General features: G+C 45.7%; 1 protein-coding gene and 1 pseudogene across 3 annotated transcripts in view; both read right to left on the reverse strand.

The window, feature by feature from the left end:
• The window catches only part of LOC139566125 (carbohydrate sulfotransferase 11), a 91,359-nt gene that overhangs the window by 12,866 nt on the left and 65,714 nt on the right, over positions 1–12,779 (reverse strand). The window lies entirely within an intron of this gene.
• LOC139565682 (uncharacterized) lies at positions 1,082–12,722 on the reverse strand (annotated as a pseudogene).

Here is a 12,779-nt window from a genome sequence, read left to right on the forward strand (position 1 = left end):
TAGGCAGACGTTGCAATTGGATGATGCATTTTATGCATCTTCTATACTGACAGGCTAATCAATTGTCTACATCTGTCGGTACAAACTTTGAGGAAATGATAACGTCATTTACAAAAAACTGCTCCCGCACCACTGTCTACACCCATGGACCTGCATCTTAAGACTGTCTCAATGCAGATGTAATTTACATCTTGTGACTAACGGCAGCCATTTTGTGCCCATGCCCCAGAATAGAAGCACTGCAGTTGGCAGGGTAACTGCTTTGCTGGCTGACACACTCACCCTCTCTCACTGCATTATTACCAGTCTCTGTAGTCCATTTGGGCTCAAAACAATGTCCACCACACATACTAAATATAGGCTAGTAGAGGTCTGGGTGCTCAGACCAGTGCTGCTGCTACCGTCAATCCACAGGCTTACAGACACGCACAACAACACACAGTTATGATGAAATACAATAGCTATATAAAACAAGAGAACAGAACCTCTGTTTCACTGAATGACACCACCACATCCCAATCAGAGCAACTTCTTGAATTCCCATCTCCGGATCTGTCCCTCCCTCCCTCCCTATATGTTCCACTAGCCTGTTTCCACGGTGATTAAGATTAATTTGCAGGATTCCCAGGAAGGAATAATCCCTCACACGCCGTGTAACACAGAGGTGCTCCTGGCAGGAACGTAGGGAGAAAATGGAATCCAGCAGAGCGGGGCCAATAGTGTGACACTGACACACACACACACACACACACACACACACACACACACACACACACACACACACACACACACACACACACACACACACACACACACACACACACACACACACACACACACACACACACACACACACACACGCAAAAGAAACGCCTGAAACTAGATTCTCTACATCAGGGGCCCCAAATGGCAGAATTTGGCCCGCGGGTGGTTTTATTTGCACCCCCAAATTTTCGGAACAAAAAATGTATATTACTATATACAGAGCTCTCCGTAATTATTGGGACAGTGAAGCATTTCTTCTTATTTTGTCTCTATACTCCAATAGTTTGTATTTGAACTCAAAACTATTACTATGAGGTTAAAGTATAGATTCTCTGCTTTTATTTAAGGGTATTTGTGTACATACTGGTTTCACCATTTAGAAATGACAACACTTTTTATACATGGTCCCCCCATTTAGGGGACCAAAAGTATTGGGACAAATTCACTTATATGTGTATTAGAGTAGTAAAAAGTTGAGTAATTGGTCCCATATTCCTAGCACACAATGACTACATCACACTTGTAACTCTACACATTTGTTACATCCATTTGCTGTTTGTTTTGGTTGCGTTTCAGATTATTTTGTACCAAATATAAATTAATTTGTAAATAATGTATTGTGTCATTTTGGAGTCACTTATAAAAGAATAGAATAGGTTTTTAAAAACTTTTACATTAATGTGTATGCTACCATTATGACAGATAATCCTGAATGAATCGTGAATAAGGATGAGTGAGAGGTGAGAGGTTAGCATGTCTTGGAGGCATTAATTGTGATGTATGACAACAGATTATTACTATTTTAAAATGTATTTATTTTGCTGGCCAGTTAGATTTTCAGATTAAAACTCAGTCTGTCGTTGACAGGAGAGATGATCAGAGGGGCAGAGTTTTTACCAGCATCATTAAGACATGGATTGAAGAATGGATATAGTTTCTCAGTGAAGGTGCAGCCAGTGAAAGAGTAGATATGAGACCTGGCCTCCACATCATAAAAGGAGACCTGACCTTCCTCATAATCCACAAACACCCCCACCTTCTGGGACTTCTCTCTCAGGGGGAGCAGGACACTGGGGCTAGAAAGAGCCTTGTACTGTTCTCCATTCCTCAGCCAGACAGTCCAGTATCCATTCTTAGGGCTCAGTGTGATATTCCCCTTCCTGTTAATGGATTCTCTGGCCACTCCTAAATCCCAGTCAGTCTTCCCCTTAACTGTCACCTCATAGTAGAATCTACCTGAAGAGAAACCCTTCTTTCCTAAGACATTTACACTTTCATCAAACCTCTTTGGGGTATTAGGACGATATGTCTGTGTGTTTCCATATCTCACTTGTTTCCCATCTTCAGACAGGATGAGATTGGGATGTGCTGTATCAGGGTCCAGAGTCACAGCTATGGCATACTGCTGAATCCTCTTAAATTCAGCACCAACACACAGATCAACACACAGGCTTTTCATTATACTTATAAGAGTCTCCTCCAGCTGAGACACAGCTCTCCTCATAGTCCCCACACACAGATCACTGTGAACACTGATCCTAGACCAGTCCTTGGTGGGTGGAGGGGTGCAGAGGGATGGAAAGTTCTGTAGGAGGTGGAGGTGGTCCTCAGTGTGAGAGCTGCTCCAGTTCAGTGCTTCTCCTCTGTAGCTCAGTGAGTTCCTGCTCCAGCTCTTTAATGAGCCCTTCAGCCTGCCTCTCTGCTGCTTTCTGCTTCTCCTCAATCACCTCAATGAGCTCAGCCTGGCTTCTCTCAATGGAGCGCACCAGATCAGTGAAGACCTGTACACTGTCTGATATCTCTCTCTCTGCCTCTCTCTTGCTGAGATCTACTGAGTGTTTGATCTCCTGAACCTTCTGCAGTCGTTTCTGGATCATCTGCTGCACTTCTGCCTCAGTCGTCCTCATCTGAGCCTTCTTCTCTCCATACTCTTCCTCAAGAGGGACAGTGTCATGAGTCTTGTGGTCTGTCTCAGTGCAGAACTGACACACACAAGTCTGGTCCCTCCTACAGAACAGCTCTAGAGGTCTGTCATGCTTCTTACACATCCTGTCTTCCAGGTTCTCCACAGGGTTGACCAGCTTGTGTCTCTTTAAGGCTGGGACTCTCTGATGAGGCTCAAGGTGAGTCTCACAGTAAGAGGTCTGACACACCAGGCAGGACTTCAGGGCCTTGAGCTTCATCCCAGTGCAGATGTCACAGGATAATTGTAGAATTATACCAAGGCATTGGTGTGGGCTGCTGGTAGCTTTAACTTCAACTGTCTGTCTGAACTGAGCAGCCATCTCAGAAATGAAAGTATTGACAAACAGATCTGGTCTCTTATCAAATGTTTTTTTACACATTGGACACTGGCACAGGTCACTGGTATCCCAGTATCCACTGATACAGGCCTTGCAGTAGTTGTGTCCACATGGAATAGAGACTGGCTCAGTGAACACATCCAGACAGATAGAGCACATGAACTGCTCTTCAGACAGGAGACTGCTGGAGGTGGCCATATCTAGACAGACACCAAGGTAAAACCATAAAACATTTAGTGGAATCAATGGAATTAACTTTCCACTTGATAGATTCAGCTTTAGAGTGGTCAATATTGTCTTACATGATATTAACAAATGTTGATACATGACGTTACAACATCTTATAACTATAGGATAAAAAGTGTAACATACAGTAGAATCTGGACAAATAAGTAAATCTAGACGGGTAACACAGTAAAGCTAATCTCAATTTAACTTTCCACGTCAATCTCTCCACTCACCTGTATGTTTTCGTGGATGATATCTCTGTCCTTCCTGTTTGTGGTGTCAAAGGCCAGGGGAGTCAGAGTATAGTCTGAATGTATTGCTGTTTAATAGATTTCTGATGTGCTGGAGAGTTTGGTCCTGTACACAATATACTGTGTCTCTCTACTTTAGTTTCAGTTAAGCAAGTTGAAGTCAATAATGCTCCTCCTCACCAGATACTGCTGTGTGGTTCTCTTCCTGGAACAGTTAACTCTTTACATGGCTGAACTTTGGAACTGATTATTTTTAAAACAGTACTGAATAAACCAGGACAAAAGTCAATACAGCTTTCACATTACACTTCCTAGAATCACAGTGTTTGAATCACCGCAGTCACACACACACACACACACACACACACACACACACACACACACACACACACACACACACACACACACACACACACACACACACACACACACACACACACACACACACACACACACACACACACACACACACACACTGTGTAGAGGACTGAGGGCAGTCTGTCTCTGACCCCTGCTGCTCTCCACTCCCACAGCCAGCATTCACAGGCCACGCAGGCACCAATCAAACATACACACCCGCACCACAGCACCAGCTCACTGCCAGGAGAGAACACAATACATTCTGCTGGAATAGGTTCGTTCACCTCTCGTTCTCATACTAATCTCACCTGTAACTCCCCCTCCTCTCTTCCCTCTCTCTCTGTATTATAGAACCAGGAACCACCTGACATGAACACTGCTCTGTGGCCACACACACTATAAACCCTGACAAGGTTACTGTTTTATGGGGTAAAATCATATTTTCCACAGAGGGCAGACCAGGCGGTATGAGTTTTCCATGATGCCATTTATGAGGAGCAAGACCAGACAGAGAGCTGCCTGAAACCCTCTTACAGAGAAACAGTGTAACAAGGCTTCAGGTCAGTGAAATCCCATGAGAGGGCAGAGAGAAAAGATGGGAGAGTGGGAAGAAAAGAGGAGAGTGAGAGGAGAAAGATTGGAGAGAGGGAAGAAGAGAGGAGAGTGATTGTAGAGAGGGAGAGGGGAGGATAGGGAGAGGGGGCTTTGTTGAAAGGGATCCATGTCTATGGCAGCAGCACAACACAGGAAGTTTCCACTGTTTCTGACCAGACAACACAGACACATACTGTATACACACACCAGCATAGCCACACACCAGCACAGTGGCGCTGGCACACACACACACACACACACACACACAATAAGTGAGGTGACACTAAAACCCCACCCTGAAATGGCTGATTTAGGTAAGAGGAGTGTGGGATATCTAATACCTCCACTATCCCATCTCTCCCTGCGTCAAGAAAATGTTGCAGTTTTAAAGCAAATTCTCTGCAATTCTACTCATTTTATCATGGGTAGATTTTTTGGGTGCAGTTTTACAGCTAATCTCCTGCAATTCTACACAAAACTATTAGCTGACATGAGTTAATTGAGTGACTGTCAGTGATGAACGAGAAACATTTCTAAACAAATTGTAACGAAATTTGGAAATCGCACCTTGTGTATTCTACTAGTCCAACTTCTCAACAGTAAGATGAGCCCCCAAGTGAAATCAATGATATATGGTATGGATAAAAGGATTTACAGTCCATGATGTCAGCATCACCATAATTTGAAGCTATAGGCTACATTGTGGTTTACTAGACATAAATTGTTTACAAACAATGGAGTAAACCAATATAGTATTTTGAGGTTATCAATGATATTATTCAATAATCAATGGATATAGAGCAGGGCTCTCCAACCCTGTTCCTGGAGAGCTACCGTCATGTAGGTTGTCACTCCAACCCTGTTCCTGGAGAGCTACCGTCATGTAGGTTGTCACTCCAACCCTGTTCCTGGAGCGCGACCATCATGTAGGTTTTCACTCCAACCCTGTTCCTGGAGAGCTACCGTCATGTAGGTTTTCACTCCAACCCTGTTCCTGGAAAGCTACCGTCATGTAGGTTCACTCCAACCCTGTTCCTGGAGAGCTACCGTCATGTAGGTTTTCCCTCCAACCCTGTTCCTGGAGAGCTACCGTCATGTAGGTTTTCACTCCAACCCTGTTCCTGGAGAGCTACCGTCATGTAGGTTTTCCCTCCAACCCTGTTCCTGGAGAGCTACCGTCATGTAGGTTTTCGCTCCAACACTAATCCAGAGCAACTGATTCTAATAATTAGCTGGTTGATAAACTGAATGAGTTTAGTTACAACTGGGGATGAGATGTCACGACTCCCACCGAAGGTGGCTCCCCTGCCTGTTCGGGCGGTGCTCGGCGGTCGTCGTCGCCGGTCTACTAGCCGCCACCGATCCCTTTTTCCTTTTCTGTTAGTTTAGTCTTATTAGTTGCACCTGTTCCTTTTTGTTTCTTGATTTTGGTCTATTTAAGCCTGTTAGGCCCGCTTAGGTTTGTGCAGGATTATTTGTGTTTTCTGTCGGTTGTGGATGTGTTTTTCATTGTTCTCCGGATCGTTTGCCCTGTGTTTGGGCTGGTCAGTGTTTATGCGCCCTGTGTTTGGGCTGGTCAGTGTTTATGCGCCCTGTGTTTGGGCTGGTCAGTGTTTATGCGCCCTGTGTTTGGGCTGGTCAGTGTTTATGCCTCTGTATTTGGCGTGACCGTTTTGTGCCGGAGAAATATATCTACAAATCACTGAACCCTCTGCTCTCTGCGCCTGACTCCTACCCACCCCTCCTAGTAAACCGTGACATGAGACGAAAACCTACAGGAGGGTAGCTCTCCACAAACAAGGTTGGAGAGCCCGGATATAGATAATTAATTTAAATATTCAAACAGCTGTAAACACAATTGTGGGCCTAAAGATTATTGCTTTTTTTGCACTCTTTATAATCTGCAACAATTGCCACCTTCTCAATGATATTGTTAAAAAGAGAGGTTGAGAGATGTCCCACTAAAATACTGGTGAGAAAGACATTTTATGTATAGGGCATTGTGCTAGTGTTTAACAAAAGGATGACAAATTTAACTGCAGATACAACAGGAGAAACTGTAGACATGATGAAGTGCCACCTGTCCTCGGCACTCACTCTTTGTGGATCGGTGCTTCTGTTTGTGATGTCAAAAGAGACCCAAGACCAGACGTAGACTTCTGCAGATATTTATTTTGAAAGACTGCAAGATAAATGTCTTTCCATGTTAGTTTCACTGTTGGGGAATGTTTATTTGTTTCACCAGCAAAATGACATTAAAATCATCCTCCTTGATTTTCTTCTTCTATGGTATTACGGCGGTTAAAGTTGCATGCCGCTGCCACCTACTGTAGGGGTGGTAAGCTATAGAAAAATATACATTGTAAAAAAATATATGTAATAATAAAACATCATACAAAAACAATATATATACAAAAAATCCCCATCCACCCCATGTGATTTGATAATCCAAATCACATCTCTACACAGACTCAGGGGCCTGTGTGGACGGAATATTCATCAACAGGATTCCTTGTAATGCTGTAAAATCCCTGAGTCCCAACAAACTTTCAGCCACACTCACAGCGATGCCCATTTTGTCTGATTTCTTCTTTGTTTGCGCTGTGCAGTTTATAACCAATGCAATAAACAATACAAAGTCCAACTTAACAGGCAACCACTGGGCTTCCTCACTCCATCCACCATACGGGACAGTCGGCGTGCACCAACCACTCCATCCACCATACGGTTCAGTTGGCGTGCACCAACCACTCCATCCACCATACAGGGTAGTCGGCGTGCACCAACCACTCCATCCACCATACGGTTCAGTCGGCGTGCACCAACCACTCCATCCACCATACGGGACAGTCGGCGTGCACCAACCACTCCATCCACCATACGGGTCAGTCGGCGTGCACCAACCACTCCATCCACCATACGGGTCAGTCGGCGTGCACCAACCACTCCATCCACCATACGGGTCAGTCGGCGAGCACCAACCCCTCCATCCACCATACGGGGCAGTCGGCGTGCACCAACCACTCCATCCACCATACGGTTCAGTCGGCGTGCACCAACCACTCCATCCACCATACGGGTCAGTCGGCGTGCACCAACCACTCCATCCACCATACGGGGTAGTCGGCGTGCACCAACCACTCCATCCACCATACGGTTCAGTCGGCGTGCACCAACCACTCCATCCACCATACAGGGTAGTCGGCGTGCACCAACCACTCCATCCACCATACGGTTCAGTCGGCGTGCACCAACCACTCCATCCACCATACGGGGTAGTCGGCGTGCACCAACCACTCCATCCACCATACGGGGTAGTCGGCGTGCACCAACCACTCCATCCACCATACGGGGTAGTCGGCGTGCACCAACCACTCCATCCACCATACGGGACAGTCAGCGTGCACCAACCACTCCATCCACCATACGGGGTAGTCGGCGTGCACCAACCACTCCATCCACCATACAGGGTATTCGGCGTGCACCAACCACTCCATCCACCATACGGGTCAGTCGGCGTGCACCAACCACTCCATCCACCATACGGGGTAGTCGGCGTGCACCAACCACTTCATCCACCATACGGGGTAGTCGGCGTGCACCAACCACTCCATCCACCATACAGGGTATTCGGCGTGCACCAACCACTCCATCCACCATACGGGTCAGTCGGCGTGCACCAACCACTCCATCCACCATACGGGTCAGTCGGCGAGCACCAACCCCTCCATCCACCATACGGGGCAGTCGGCGTGCACCAACCACTCCATCCACCATACGGTTCAGTCGGCGTGCACCAACCACTCCATCCACCATACGGTTCAGTCGGCATGCACCAACCACTCCATCCACCATACGGTTCAGTCGGCATGCACCAACCACTCCATCCACCATATGGGGTAGTCGGCGTGCACCAACCACTCCATCCACCATACGGGGTAGTCGGCGTGCACCAACCACTCCATCCACCATATGGGGTAGTCGGCGTGCACCAACCACTCCATCCACCATACGGGTCAGTCGGCGTGCACCAACCACTCCATCCACCATACGGGTCAGTTGGCGTGCACCAACCACTCCATCCACCATACGGGACAGTCAGCGTGCACCAACCACTCCATCCACCATACGGGGTAGTCGGCGTGCACCAACCACTCCATCCACCATACGGGGTAGTCGGCGTGCACCAACCACTCCATCCACCATACGGTTCAGTCGGCGTGCACCAACCACTCCATCCACCATACGGTTCAGTCGGCGTGCACCAACCCCTCCATCCACCATACGGGGTAGTCAGCGTGGACCAACCACTCCATCCACCATACGGGGTAGTCGGCGTGCACCAACCACTCCATCCACCATACGGGGTAGTCGGCGTGCACCAACCACTCCATCCACCATACGGGTCAGTCAGCGTGCACCAACCCCTGCACATATTTCTCCAGTTACATCCTTTAGACTCACTTCTAGCGCCACTCCAGAGATAACCCCCTTGATATGTGCCCTGCTTCACAGATCCACACACATATAACACAATACAATTCAATATCTTTTTCAGGTGCAAAGCACACACTTTCTGCTCCTTGGACACACAAAACCCCCAAATAAACCAATTTCTTGTTATTTTCACTTCAAAACAGATCTCCCAGGTATCTCGGTCAATCAAGAACCCGCACTGACTAAAGAACAATCAAAACTAGGCTTGGACTTACTAGACTCCACGACCAGTTTACTTCTTGTTTCCCTTTTTGTTTACCGCTGTAATCCATTCCTTCTCACTCTCATCACTCGATGCTCCATCAGCTTAAAAAAAACTGCCATGTGCATTAATCTTCCTGTAATTGAATTAAAGGACAACTCCAACACTTTTCAACCTCATTTGCATTGTCTCCAGCACAATACCAGTGTCAATGTAGACTACATGACCAACAATGTGGACACCTGCTCATATGAAGTTGGTCCCCCCTTTGCTGCCATAACAGCCTCCACTTTTCTGGGAAGGCTTTCCACTAGATGTTGGAACATGCTGCTGGGACTTGCTTCCATTCAGCCACAAGAGCATTAGTGAGGTCGGACACTGATGTTGGGTTCTACACGGTGACAAAGTAAAAAAAAAAATGTAAGTGATTTTCAAACACTATTAGATTCGCAGTGACGTGGGAAGCAAGACAATACCCTCCCTCTGGCTAGAAACTCTGCAGGTTTTGAAAATCACAGTTTAAAAAAAAAAACGTTTAATCCTACCCTGTGATGTCACAGAGGAGCATTTTTTTAGGAACTTTCTTCTCCAATTTTTAACCACAGATCATAGAAACGTACCATTTTCACATAATAGTATGTAGACACTGGTTTGGTGCTGATATGATGAATAGGAGGTTGAAAAGTGGCAGAATTGGCCTTTAACCCTTTACATGTCTGAACTCTTTCTCTCTCTGGTGCTTATTTACATCTGTTTAGAGTTTGAATTGATGACATAGCATGGGTTTAATGTCAACAACCACATGTCCTGTCATATTTCTCTGTCTCTCTTTCATTCCTCTTCATTCACTTATTATCTTACTCTATTCACAATGAATGTGCAGACAGAAAGACAGACAAGGTGCCATAACAGGTGACTATTTGTAAAGCATGAAAATGTATCTTTGATAATTGCAGTGATGAGAGCAAAACACTGTAAACAGACGATTTCCATATGATATCAACATCAGACACCTCAGCTGACCTCCACTATTCAAACTGGTGTCATAGCCGTCACTATTGTAAACATCTGGGACAGCAGGACTACTAGAAATAAAGCAAATTGTCAATATTCAACAGGATTTAATTTTCATAAAATCCTGAATGTGACTCCATGCACATCCCAGTTTATTATAGGAGGATCAGAGATATACAGTGCAGACAATACATGAGCTAAAAAACAAACATATTGCTTATATTATCTCACGATCAGAACTTCCACAGAAATGTAACTCCCAGGAATGAATCATACCTTGTTAAGAGCCTGGAGAGATTTTTTAATATCTTACAATGCTGCTGCATACTGTAGGCTACTCATCATGTCTAACAGACTGACATGATGCTGATAACAAACAACAACCACGTCAGTATTAATATTACAGTGAAATGTTCTCTCTGATGTAGGACAACACATTAAATGTACATATTTTAGTAGATTTTAAGGTTAAAAGTCATTCTTTGTGGTTGACAGTAGAGATGATCAGAGGGGCAGAGTTTTTACCAGCATCATTAACATAGGGGCTGAAGTATGGATATAGTTTCTCAGTGAAGGTGCAGCCAGTGAAAGAGTAGATATGAGACCTGGCCTCCACATCATAAAAGGAGACCTGACCCTTCTCATACTCCACAAACACCCCCACCTTCTGGGGATTCTCTCTCAGGGAGAGGGGGACAGTGGGGGAGTTACAGGCTAGGTACTTGCTCCCATCCCTCAGGACCACAGTCCAGTATCCATCGTCAGGCCTTAGTGTGATCACCCCTTTCCTGGTGATAGACTCTCTGGTCACTCCTAAATCCCAGTTAGTCTTCCCCTTGACCTTCACCTCATAGTAGAATCTACCTGAGGAGAAACCCTCCTTTCCCAATACACAGACAACAAGATTGAACCTCTCTGGGTTGTCTGGAAGATCTTGTTTTCTATCTCCAAGTCTCACTTGTTTCCCATCTTCAGACATGATGACGTAGGGATGTGCTGTATCAGGGTCCAGAGTCACATTCACTGCATACTGCTGAATCCTCTTCAGTTTCACTTCAGGAAGCTTCTCCATCTTTTTATTCAGTGTCTCCTCCAGCTGAGACACAGCTCTCCTCACAGTCCCCACACACATATCACTGTGAACACTGATCTCAGACCAGTCCTTGGTGGGTGGAGGGGTGCAGAGGGATGGAAAGTTCTGTAGGAGGTGGAGCTGGTCCTCAGTGTGTGAGAGCTGCTCCAGTTCAGTGCTTCTCCTCTGTAGCTCAGTGATTTCCTGCTCCAGCTCTTTAATGAGCCCTTCAGCCTGCCTCTCTGCTGCTTTCTGCTTCTCCTCAATCACCTCAATGAGCTCAGCCTGGCTTTTCTCAATGGAGCGCACCAGATCAGTGAAGACCTGTACACTGTCTGATATCTCTCTCTCTGCCTCTCTCTTGCTGAGATCTACTGAGTGTTTGATCTCCTGAACCTTCTGCAGTCGTTTCTGGATCATCTGCTGAACTTCTGCCTCAGTCTTCCTCATCTGAGCCTTCTTCTCTCCATACTCTTCCTCTAGCGGGACAGTGTCATGCGTTTTGTGGTCTGTCTCTGTGCAGAATTGACACACACAAGTCTGGTCCCTCCTACAGAACAGCTCTAGAGGTCTGTCATGCTTCTTACACATCCTGTCTTCCAGGTTCTCCACAGGGTTGACCAGCTTGTGTCTCTTTAAGGCTGGGACTCTCTGATGAGGCTCAAGGTGAGTCTCACAGTAAGAGGTCTGACACACCAGGCAGGACTTCAGGGCCTTGAGCTTCATCCCAGTGCAGGATTCACAGGACACTTCTACAATTATACCAGGGCATTGGTGTGGGCTGCTGGTAGCTTTAACTTCAACTGTCTGTCTGAACTGAGCAGCCATCTCAGAAATTAAAGTATTGACAAACAGATCTGGTCTCTTATCAAATGTTTTTTTACACATTGGACACTGGCACAGGTCACTGGTATCCCAGTATCCACTGATACAGGCCTTGCAGTAGTTGTGTCCACATGGAATAGAGACTGGCTCAGTGAACACATCCAGACAGATAGAGCACATGAACTGCTCTTCAGACAGGAGACTGCTGGAGGTGGCCATATCTAGACAGACACCAAGGTAAAACCATAAAACATTTAGTGGAATCAGCTCTTGATAGTTTAAGCTTTAGAGTTGTCAATATTGTCTTATGTGATTTTAACAAATGTTGATACATGATGATACAACATAACTTACAAGTCCTATAACCATAGGATAAAAAGTGTAACATACAGTAGAATCTGGACAAACAAGTAAATATACAAGGTAAACGCTTATCTTCAACTTAACATTCGACGTCAATCTCTCTACTCACCTGTATGTTTTCGTGTATGATATCTCTGTCCTTCCTGTTTGTGGTGTCAAAGGCCAGGGGAGTCAGAGTATAGTCTGAATGTATTGCTGTTTAATAGATTTCTGATGTGCTGGATAGTTTGGTCTCGTACACAATATACTGTGTCTCTCTACTTTAGTTTCAGTTCAGCAAGTTGACGTCAATAATGCTCCTCCTC

The sequence above is a fragment of the Salvelinus alpinus genome, chromosome 37, assembly GCF_045679555.1.
Source record: "Salvelinus alpinus chromosome 37, SLU_Salpinus.1, whole genome shotgun sequence".
NCBI lineage: Eukaryota > Metazoa > Chordata > Actinopteri > Salmoniformes > Salmonidae > Salvelinus > Salvelinus alpinus.